The following is a 12,375-nucleotide window of genomic DNA, read 5'->3' on the forward strand; positions in this document are numbered from 1 at the left end:
AGATAAAAGGAAGCAGAGAGATAGGGCGGTAGTTAGTCAAACAGAAGGGATCTGAGGAAGGATTCTTTAGAATTGGTGTGATTAGCGCATGCTTGAAGGCAGATGGTACAGTTCCAGATGATAGAGAAAGATTAAATAGGTGGGTAAGTGATGGACCAAGGGATGGATATAGAGACTTTGTGAGGTGTGAAGGGATGGGGTCGAGGGGACAGGTTGTTGGGTGAGAGGAAGAAAGAAGAGTGGCTATCTCTTCTTCGGTTGTAGGGGAAAAGGCAGTTAGTATAGTAGGAGTGGAGAGAGTGGTGTTGAGTGGTGCAGGAGGGAGTTGTAAGGAAGAGAGGTCTTTTCTAATAGTCTCGATCTTCTCTTTGAAGTGGGTAGCAAGATCTTGGGCAGTGAGAGAGGTTTGTGGTGTGGGTGTGGAGGGACAGAGAAGGGAGTTGAAAGTAGAAAAAAGGCGTCGTGGGTTGGAAGAAAGAGGATATGAGAGTGGAGAAGTAGAGCTGTTTGGTGAGAGAGAGGGCAGAGTTGTAGGTGTGGAGCATGAATTTATAGTGATTAAAGTCTTCGCTGGATTTGGATTTTCTGAAGTAACGCTCAGCCGTGCGGCAGCACTTCTGAAGAAACCGTGTGGTTTTGGTATGCCATGGTTGGCGTTTAAATTGTCGGGGGTAACTTGTAGTAATTGGAGCTATGGTGTCGAGGGATGAAGCAAGTGTGTTGTTATAAAAAGAGGCTGCTGTGTCTGGGCAGGAAAGGGTTAACATGGAAGGTAAGAGAGGTTCAAGTGAGGCTGACAGTTGGGTAATGGTATTGTCTGGTAAAGGCCTACAAGTATGAGGTGAGCGCTGTAAGTATGTCTTGTTAGGGGTTAGCACTGGAGAAAAGGATAGAAGGTGGTGGTCAGACAGAGGGAACGGGTAGATGGAGAAGTCTGAAAGGGAGCATGATCTGGAGAAAACCAGATCAAGTGAGTGTCCCTCGGTGTGCGTAGGGGAATTAGTCCATTGAGAGAGACCAGAGGAGGATGTCAGGGAGAGGAGTTTGGAGCTAGCAGAGTTGTTAGATATATCTAAAGGAATGTTAAACTCACCCAGAATAAGACAGGGGATATTAGGAGAGAGGAAGAAAGGGAGCCAGGCAGAAAGGTGGTCAAAGAACTGCGAGGTAGGACCTGGAGGGCGATATATGACAGCAATTTGAAGAGAGAGTGGAGAGAAAAGACGGATTGTGTGAGCTTCAAAGGAACAGAATGGGAGGGAGGGAGGGCTTGGTATATTCTGGAAGGTGCAGTGAGGTGAGAGAAGGATGCCTACACCACCACCCTTTCTGCCATCAGGCCTAGGAGTGTCGCTGAAGTGTAGTCCTACGAAGGAGAGTGCAGCAGAAGCAGTAGTGTCATGGGAGGGGATCCAGGTTTCAGTAAGAGCTAGGAGGTTAAAAGCATGGGATAGAAAAAGGTCATGTATACAAGCAAGTTTGTTGCATACCGAGCGGGCATTCCATAGGGCACAGTTAAAGACGGGAGGTAGCTTAAGGTTGGAGATGATAGGAATAAGATTGGTTAGGTTGCGCATGTTGATTGAGTTTGCTGGTTTAGAGTGATAGGAATAGGGAAGACTATGTGGGGGACAGGAGTAGTAGAGCAAGTATAGGTAGGTTTCACATATAAAGGTTTAGTGTAGAGGTACTGGAATAGCTTTGACGGCAGAGAGATGGGGAGGGATAGGATCTGGAATGCTTTAATGTTGTTGACAGGTCAGCTTAGTCTGATAAACATTATGGTAGGCAATGATCCTATTATGTGGAATTGTCTTATATGCTATTTTTTGACAAGAGGATAGAGTTTGGGAGAGAATGTAGGGAGAAATTTGTGATAATGTTTGAATGGAGCTTAGGCACAAGCGCACAGGTGATCTTCAGACAAAACAAGCCTTTTAACCTGTGGAAAACTACTGTTTTTGAACATTATTTTTCAAAAGCCATACAGTGCCCCCACTAATATTAATAAATCTGAGCAAAGAAGACTGTGGAAAAGTGTCTATTTTTTAACCTTTTGATCTTTTTTTGGAGAAATAAATAAAAACACAGGTTTATAAAAAAAAACACCAAAGAGTGTGCGATATATGTGTGGCACGGTTATTGGCACTCTATTAGTCAATACTTTGTACTACCTCCCTTTGCCAATATAACATATTTGAGTCTTCTCCTATAATGCCTCATAAGGTTGGAGAATATATGGCAAGGAATCTGAGATCAGTCTTCCATACAGGATCTCTCTTAACATTTTAAGGTCAACACTGGTGGACTCTCCTCTTCAGGTCACCCCACAGGTTTTCTATGGATTTCAGCTCAGGAGACTGAGATGGCCATGGTAGGGCCTTGATTTTGCAGTCAGTAACCCATTTTTCTGTTGATTTTGAGATATGTTTTGAATCATTAAACTTTTAGGCAGGTGTTCATTTAATATCTGCTGATATTTGATAGAGGCCACAATGCCATGTATCCTAACAAAATATCCAGGTCTTCTGACAGAAAAACAGCCCCAAAACATTAAAGAGTCATCACCATATTTAACCATGGGCATGAGGTACTTTTCTCCGTGTGTGCCAAACCCACCTCTGGTGCTTATTGCCAAAAAGCTCCAGTAATGGCAAACTGAAGATGGTGGAGTTTGTTTTTGGATGAGAGTAGAGGCTTTTTTCTTGAAAATCTTCTGTGAGGACCTGCATAGAGATCACAGTGTGATCGGTGCAGTAGCGTACCTAGCGGGGGGGGCGGTCCGCACCGGGTGCCGCTCATCAGGGGGGTGCCAACTTGCCGGCAGGCTCGCAAGGGAGCGGTATCGGAGGTCTTTAGCAGACCTCCGGCTCCCTTGAGTGATTTTAAGCCGGGTTCAACCCTTGAACCCGGCTTAAAACCACTCAAGGGAGCCGGAGGTCTGTTAAAGACCTCCGATATCGCTCCCTTGCGATTCGCGCAGCAACAGCTGCTGTGCGCCGGGATTTGTTGTCAGATCCCGGCGCACAACACTGAAGCCGCGCCCACTGCTGTCCGTGCCCTCTGACCCGGAAGAAGACAGAAGACAGAAGAACTGAAGAAGAGGAGCGAAGAGGAGGAAAAGAAGCTGTAAGGAGAAAAGAGGAAAGGTAGGAAAGCATTCAGTGAGTGAGAGTTGATTGGTATGTGTGTGGATTGGTATGTGTGGATTGGTATGTGTGGATTGGTATGTGTGGATTGGTATATGTGTGGATTGGTATGTGTGGATTGGTATGTGTGGATTGGTGTATGTGTGTGGATTAGTATATGTGTGGATTGATATGTGTGGATTGGTATATGTGTGGATTGGTATACATGTGGATTGGTATATGTGTGGATTGGTATATATGTGGATTGGTATGTGTGGATTAGTATGTCTGGATTGGTATATGTCTGGATTGGTATGTGTGTGGATTGGTATGCGTGTGGGTTGGTATGCGTGTGGATTGGTATATGTGTGGATTGGTGTGTGTGTGGATTGATATGTGTGTGGATTGGTATGTGTGTGGATTGGTATGTGTGTGGATTGGTATGCGTGTGGGTTGGTATATGTGTGGATTGGTATATGTGTGGATTGGTATGTGTGTGGATTGGTATATGTGTGGATTGGTATGTGTGGATTGGTATATGTGTGGATTGGTACATGTGTGGATTGGTGTGTGTGTGGATTGGTATATATGTGGATTGGTGTATGTTTGGACTGGTATGTGTGTGGATTGGTGTGTGTGTGGATTGGTATGTGTGTGGATTGGTATATGTGCGGATTGGTAAGTGTGTGAGAGTGATGGGTGTTATGCTGTACCATTTCCAATGTATTTTTCATTATATAATTATGCTCTAGTACATCATAACTCCCATCACTCTATACTGTTCCATACAGTGGCAGAGCTGGGAGACAGAGGCCTTGCACCCCCACCGCAGGACTCCTGAAAGGTAAATGAACTTCAAAGTGGGAGAGGGTAGATAGTTAGGAGGGGGTGGATAGGGAGAAGGGAGTGAGACGGGGGGATAGGGGGTAGATAGGGAGAAGGGAGTGAGAAGGGGTAGGTAGGACAAAAGGGAGTGAGAAGGGGTAGATAGGGCAATCATACTCCTATCATGCCAAGTCTGCGAGTACATTCTGGAATCTGGGTATGCCTGGGCATGATAGAAATGTGATTGCTGTTAACAATCATATATATATATATATATATATATATATTAATATTGTTATTTAATTGTTTTGTCCTATTTTGGTGTGTTACTTACTTGAAATAAAAGTGTTAGAATTTTTTTTATGGTGTGGGGGGTAAATGCTGCATTTTCGGTTTCAGTCCAGAATTCGTTTCGGTGCATCCCTACTACTAATGAAGTGGTAGGCCTACACCACATCAATGTTTGTCTTAGTATATAGTGATAGGAGTTATGCTGCACTATTGTCAATGTCTGGCTCAATGTATAGTGATAGGGATTACGCTGTACCACCGTCAATGTGTGCCTCAGTATATAGTGATAGGTGTTATGTTGTACCACCGTCATTGTCTGCCTCAGTATATAGTGGTAGGTGATATGCTGTACAACCGTCAATGTCTGCCTCAGTATATAGTGATAGGTGTTATGCTGTACCACCGTCAATTTCTGCCTCAGTATATAGTGATAAGTGTTATGCTGTACCACCGTCAATGTCTGCCTCAGTATATAATGATAACAGTACGCGTTATGCTGTACCACCTTCAGTGTCTGCGCCGGTATATAACAGTAGAAGCTATGCAGTTTTAAAGTGTGGGGGGGGGTGCCACATACAGGATCCGCCCCAGGTGCCAAATACTCTAGGTACGCCCCTGGATCGGTGCAGGGGGATATATAAAAAAAGATAATAAAAAAAATATTAAAAAACCTTACTTCCCATTGCCCTAGCATTGCCACTAGTAACTGCTACAGCAGCAGATATCAAATAACTAGATTGCAGTACTGGTCTTAGACTACTGCAAGCTGTTAACCCTTTCTTCAGGGAAACCCTTATATACCATCACACCCTGTGAAACAGGAAGTCATAGTTGAACAATATCCTGTTCCTAGTGACCCAGGTCTACTAAAGATGTAAAATATCGATGGGAAAATACTTCAAATATAGTTTTTGTTATAAGAATTCACAGGTTGCCAATAATTGTGCCACACGTTTGTTTGCAATTGTTTGAAATCCATGAGAGCAATTTTTCACAACCTTCTTATTTACCAAGGCTGCCAATATTAGTGGAGGGCACTGAAAAATGTAAGGAGTTAAGTACTTGTCAAGCTTTGAGGCAGTACCGTCACAACAGTGAAGCGAAAGGTGGAGCAGCAGCATATGTAATATAATTGGAGAAATAGATTCCTGAGCACTGTGATGTCAGAGGGAGCGTATCTTCCTCAGGTGTCTCTACTTTCTTTAAAGGTGTACTTGTGTCCGCCATATTGGATGGTGGAATGCAAGTTTTTGCTTGTGAAACGCATGCATCCGCCATTTTGTGCAGTGGAAAATGGGGTGGAATGCACTCGTCAGTCATCTTGGAAGGCGTATCGCACATGTCTGCTGCTTCAGGGGACTCTGGGTTCAGCATGGAGACTATCCAGCCAGACGGCATTGAAGATAGGGCTCCTGCGTGGGACCTGGACGTGCCATGTAAGTTCCAACCTCGGGTGTGGCAGGCTGGAGGTCCGTGAGAGTACTTTACATCTTTTGAAGGACATTATGACAAGCATATTTTGCCATATAACAACATAGGGTATGACAGTAAAAGAGTACAAGTGAGTGGAACATGGACAGTGTTAGATGGACTACTACTAGTGTACTCTCCTTTTGCCTTCCGTGGCTCTACATTGCTAAACATATGGAGGTCTTGCCCATAGTGACATGAAAAATTAACACAATATTAAAATAAGAGGTAAGGAAAAACAAATGACTTAATACAATGAAAAATATAATAGATATTCTATTTTAGCATTTCTCCTCTGCTTACTACATTTATTTACAAAATAATGTAATTTCAAAAATAATTATTAAAAGTAATAATATCAAAATGAAAACTAGATAATAACATAAAAGAAATGTCGGTAGTCAAAGAATGAATACAATTATAAAATAATGTAATAGCTTGGGAATTTGAAACTGTATCCTATTGTACTAAATATGTTCTTACAGTTGTATGGTGGACACGTCCAAAAATTGAAGTATTATCCATGTTAGATCATCCCATTAAACTTCACCTACATATGCAATTGTACTTATGTGTGCCTATTTACTATTGTGTCAGTGTGCACGTTGTTTGATTGCAATATAAATAATAATATGAAGTGGCATTGGTAGGATGCAAGCATTGCCATGGCCCTTTTACCAGGGATACTTGAAAAATGAATTAACTGTGTCATGCAACACTGCAAGAGAGGTGAAAGCAGCATACATCCTGTGATGGTGGCTGACTTCATTGCAGAATGAGCAGTGGTGACATGGATATTTGCTTGAGATGGCCCACTAACACCAGGGGGACACCTTGCTTGGATTGCTCATATCTGATCAGGTTCCATTTTTACTAGTAAAAGTAAAAACATATCAGTTAATCCCATGCAAAGAAATCAAATTACAATCCCTGTCTCCAAAACTGGGCATTCATTTTTAATGATTTTAATACCATTTTCTAAAGCAGACTTTGAGACTCATTGACATAGTGGAAACACTAACATGCATGGTTGTAGGTTATTGGATGGTTGTAAATTATTGGATTGTCTTTTAACGACTGTAAGCACACATGTAGCCTGACCCTGCAGTAAGGGAATGGTGGGATCCAATAGAATATTATGGATTGGATTTAGTGCAGTAAGTAATGAAAGCAGATAAGGAAATGGTCAGACAGCCTTGAAGTTGCAATTAGAACAATGCTAACCTAAATATGCTGCTATGGATAAAAGACTGCCCGTGCTGCCTCTGCCCCTGAAGCAACCTGCCTGTGCCACCTCTGCCCCTTTAGCAACCTGCTTGTGCCACCTCTGCCCCTTTGGCAACCTGCTTGTGCCACCTCTGCCCATTTAGCAACCTGCCTGTGCCACCTCTGCCCCTAAAGCTACAGCGCTACGGAATTTGATGGCGCTATATATATAACAATAAATAATAATAATAAAGCAGCCTGTCTGTGCCATCTCTGCCCCTGAAGCAGCCTGTCTGTGCAACCTCTGCCCCTGAAACAGCATGGCTGTGTGAACTCTGCCCCCAAAGCAGTCTACCTGTGCCAACTCTGGCCCTGAAGCAAACTAATCAGCGTGCCTGTCCAATTTCTGCCTCTAAACACTCACTCTTTATTCATTCACCCATTCACTCTCCCGCACCACCTTACCTCTCTTGCAAATTTCACTGGTCCGAGGGCCGTCCGAGCATCACTGGGGCGGTGCAGACATCTTTGCTGCCCGACGGCCGCCTAATGTGGGCCCGCAGCTTCTTGCTGTGGCGTCCGCACACTGTGTGAAGAAAAGTATTTTCCCGTCCAGGAGGAGCAGAAACCGCCTCCCTGCCCCTTTAGGTATGCTACTGTCTAGACCTACAGATCTATCTATGTGCATTCATGTGAGTATAATCATTGATATCAGTCCAGATATGGCATTGGTATTGAGACATGAAATTACATTGTACAGACTGCCTTTCCTGTTCTGGGTAGTTGTACATATTACATCAAATACATTTAGGTACCCATAATAGAATAAACTAAATGTGTCCTTTGCTCACCCTTAATACATCATCCTTATACCTCTTAGCTAGGGGGTATGTTTTGTAATTGCATCCAGACACCTCTAATTAGAAAAAAAGAGTTATCTACAAAATAGAAAATCTACATCTGGTATTAAGTTGTCTGTAACTTCAAAGCATTTTTGCCTGTTAGGAAGGGTCATTAGTAAACTTTCACATTATTTTCTCCTTAAAAGACCTTACTTAGAAAGAGGGAATGCTTGAGTCAGTTATGGTCACTTTTCCATCAAACATGTCTGATTAGGGTCTGCGGGAGCTGAAGCCCTGAGTCTCAACTCCATAGCCCTGAATGAAGACTCTTGGACTAAAGCATACTTAAGCAGATTTTAGAGATAGACTGAATGTGGGGGGTGAATGAAAGGTCAGAGTCAAGGGTGACACCAAGACAGCAGGCATGAGGAGACAGGGAGATGATAGCACCATTAACCATTAACCAATGAGGGAATCTTAGCGTTGGAGGGAGGGAAGATGAGAAGTTCAGTTTTGGAGAGATTGAGTTTCAGGAAATGTGCAGACATCCAGGTAGAGAGAGAGGCGAGACAGTTAGTTACACGATCTAAGACAGAAAGAGAGAGATCAGGAGAGGATAGATAGATCTGGGTGTCATCGGCATACAGGTGGTATAGAGAGCCAAAGGATGCGATCAGTTTGCCAAGTGTAGACAGAGAACAGAAGGGGTCCTAGAACTGAGCCTTGGGGTACTCCTACTGAGAGGGGGAGGGGAAGTGTTACTGGAGACAGAGATGCTGAAGGTACGATCAGAGAGGTAGGAAGTGAACCAGGAGAGAGCATTGTCATGGAGACCAAAAACATGAAGAGTTTGAAGGAGAAGTGGGTGGCCCACAGCGTCAAAAGCAACAGAGAGGTCCAGTAGGAATAGCATGGAGTAGTGGCTCTTGGGTTAGGCAGTTATTTGTAACTTTAGCAAGGGCGGTCTCGGTAGAGTGTTGAGGGCAAAAACCAGATCGAAGAGGGTCAAGTAGGTAGTTGGAGTCGAGAAACTTAGTTAATTGGGTCACTCTTCAGTGACAGCAGAGAATTGATGTAATGTAGTGAAGGGAGAAGAGGTCAGTGGGTAGGAGGCCGCGTAGTCAGAGGGAGGTGAGGGCAGGGTGGTGACTGTACAGATATGTGATATCTCATAGTATCGATTTTAATATTGAAGTATGTGGCAAAGTCAGAGGGATTAAGGTTAGTGGAAGGGGTAATAGGGTCAAAGAAGGGGATTGAAAGTGTTAAAGAGTTGTTTAGGGTTATGAGATAAAGAGGAGATGAGGGAGGCGAAGTAGGTTTCTTTAGCAAGTTTGAGAGCGGAGTAGTAGGAATGTAGCATACATTTTTAGTGCAGAAAGTCAGCCATGGAATGAGACTTTCGCCAACTATGCTCATCAGTGCGGGAACAACGTTCTAGGTGTCTGAATATAGCTATGATGTGTGGCAAAAGGTTGTTGTGCTACACAAAATGGGAAGTGGCTATAAGAAAATGGCAAAACCATTGAAAATGTCCATTTCTACCATCAGGGCAATAATTAAGAAGCTCAAGATAACTGGAAATGTTATGAATCAACCTGGAAGATGACTTGTGTCTATTTTGTCTTAACACGCTTTGAAAAGGATGATTCAAGCGGCCAAAAATCCAAGGATCAAAGCTAGAAATTAGTTCTGTCTTGGGACAGAAAGTCTCCAAAACTACAATCCAATGTCACCTACATCACCAAAAGTTGTTTGGAAGGGTTTCAAGAAAAAAGCCTCTACTTTCATCCAAAAACAAACTCAAACATCTTCAGTTTGCCAGACACTACTGGAACTTCAAATGGGGTTGGGTTCTATGGTGAGATGAAACCAAAATAGAGCGTTTTGACAATAACACATAGAGGTGGGTTTGGTACCCACAGAGAGGTAGCCATATGGAAAAGTACCTCATGCCCATGGTTAAATATGATGGTGTCTTTTTAATGTTTTGGTGCTGTTGTTTTGCTAGAGGACCTGGAGATTTTGTTAGGATACATGGCATCATGGCCTCTCTTAAATATCAGCAGATATTAAATGAAAGCTTAGAATGGACCGTGGATGATTCTTCCAGCAGGACAATGATCTATGGTTTACTGACCACTATCAGTCCCCATCCCAGTCCCCTGACTTGAACCTATAGAAAACCCGTGAGGTGAACTGAAGAGGAAAGTCCATCAAAGACCCCAAAGTTGGAGGAATCTGGAGAGATTCTGTATGGAGGAATGGTCTCGGATCCCTCGCCATGTATTTTCCAACCTCACACCCCTCACATTTTTGTAAATATTTTATTATATCTTTTCATGTGATAGCACTGAAGAAATGACACTCTGCTACATGGTAAAGTAGTGAGTGTACAGCCTGTATAACAGTGTAAATTTGCTGTACCCGCAAAATAACTCAACACACAGCCATTAATGTCTAAACCTTGGCAACAAAAGTGAGTGGAAATAACCAATTTGGACCCAAAGTGTAACCAAATTTTGTGTGGCCACCATTATTTTCCAGCACTGCCTTAACCCTCTTGGGCATGGAGTTCACCAGAGCTTCACAGGTTGCCAATAGAGTCATCTTCCCCTCCACCATAACAACATCATGTAGCTGGTGGATGTTGGAGACCTTGCGCTCCCCCAACTTCCGTTTGAGGATGCCCCACAGATGATCAATAGGGTTTAGATCTGGAGACATGCTTGGCCAGTTCATCACCTTTACCCTCAGCTTCTTTAGCAAGGCAGTGGTCATCTTGGAGGTGTGTTTGGGGTCATTATCATGTTGGAATACTGCCCTGTGGCCCAGTCTCTGAAGGGAGGGGATCGTGTTCTGCTTCAGTATGTCACAGTACATGTTGGCATTCATGGTTCCCTCAATGAACTGTAGCTCCCCAGTGAAAGCAGGCCCAGACCATGACACTCACCACCATGCTTGACTGTAGGCAAGACACTTTGTACTCCTCACCTGGTTGCCGCCACACACGCTTGACATCTGAATAAGTTTATCTTGGTCTTATCTTGGTTCCAGTAATCCATGTCCTTAGTCTGCTAGTCTTCAGCAAACCATTTGCTGGCTTTCTTGTGCATCATCTTTAGAAGAAGCTTCCTTCTGGGACGACAGCCATGCAGACCAATTTGATGCAGTGTGCGGAGTATGGTCTGAGCACTGACAGACTGATCCCCCCCACCCCTTCAACCTCTGCAGCAATACTGGCAGCATTCATGTGTCTATTTCCCAAAGACAACCTCTGGATATGATGCTGAGCACGTGCACTCAACTTCTTTGGTCGACCATGGTGAGGCCTGTTCTGAGTGGGACCTGTCCTGTGAAACCACTGTATGTTCTTGCCCTCCGTGCTGCAGCTCAGTTTCAGGGTCTTGGCAATCTTCTTATAGCCTATGCCACATTTATGTAGAGCAACAATTCTTTTTTTCAGATCCTCAGAGAGTCCTTTACCATGAGATGCAATGTTGAACATCCAGTGACCAGTATGAGAGAGTGTGATAGCGATAACACCAGATTTAACACACCTGCTCCCCATTCACACCTGAGACCTTGTAACACTAACGAGTCACATGACTCTGGGGAGGGAAAACGGCTAATTGGGCCCAATTTAGACATTTCCACTTAGGGGTGTACTGACTTTTGTTGCCAAGGTTTAGACCTCAATGGCTGTGTGTTGAGTTACTTTGAGGGGACAGCTAATTTACACTGTTATTCAGTGTTGTCACATAAAAATATATAATAAAATATTCACAAAAATGTGAGGGGTGTACTCACTTTTGTGAGATACTGTATGTTAGTATGTTACAATGTGTGAGTGTAAAAATGTTAGTGTGCAAGTATGTAAGTATGTTACTGTGTGTATGTATAAATATCCTACTGTGTGTGTAGGTGAATCCTTCCCCTTCCTTTCCCCCAGACACAATCATGCTGATCCCTCATAACATGCTTTCATCGCGAAGATGGTCATTTGTATCTTCAACAAATTATGTCAGCTCCTACCTACCTACCTAAGGATTGCATTTCCATATTTACGCATATTCACACTGCCTCCCCGCTGTTATTTCCTTTTTTAGACTACCAGGGCTAGTCTGAATGGGGCCGCTCATGGAAGTTGGACTTACAGCCCATGTCAGTCTGACCATTTGAAATAAATACATTACAAATAGTACTCAAATTGATACATGTGGTAATTTTACATTCACTAAAAAGTAAAGCTAAATGTGAATATCTGGTACTGTAGTCTTTTTTGTAAAAAAAAAAAAATATATACCCAAGAAAGAAATTGGCTTAGATTTACTGCTTCCTTTCATCTTTACCTTGTGCTGGCCCATTGAGTATTGGTGGAACTCAATAAATGAGAGTGGACAGCTGTGGTCCAGTCTTCTCCCTCCCTCATGGCTTTAAATAGTTAGAGCTGTCCGTTTCCTTCCAACTGCTGTGTGTGAGTGTTATAAGAAGAGGTGTGCATGATACAGCACAGTACCAAAAGCCCAGAGGAAGGGAATGCCTGAGTAGAATGATGACTGAACACTGACTTTAGATCTTTTCTACAAAGTAAGTCCAGGTGGGATGTAAGT

The sequence above is a fragment of the Sceloporus occidentalis genome, unplaced genomic scaffold (genome assembly GCF_023333645.1).
Source record: "Sceloporus occidentalis isolate IW3139 unplaced genomic scaffold, rSceOcc1.0.p SCAF_60, whole genome shotgun sequence".
In the NCBI taxonomy this organism is placed as follows: domain Eukaryota; kingdom Metazoa; phylum Chordata; class Lepidosauria; order Squamata; family Phrynosomatidae; genus Sceloporus; species Sceloporus occidentalis.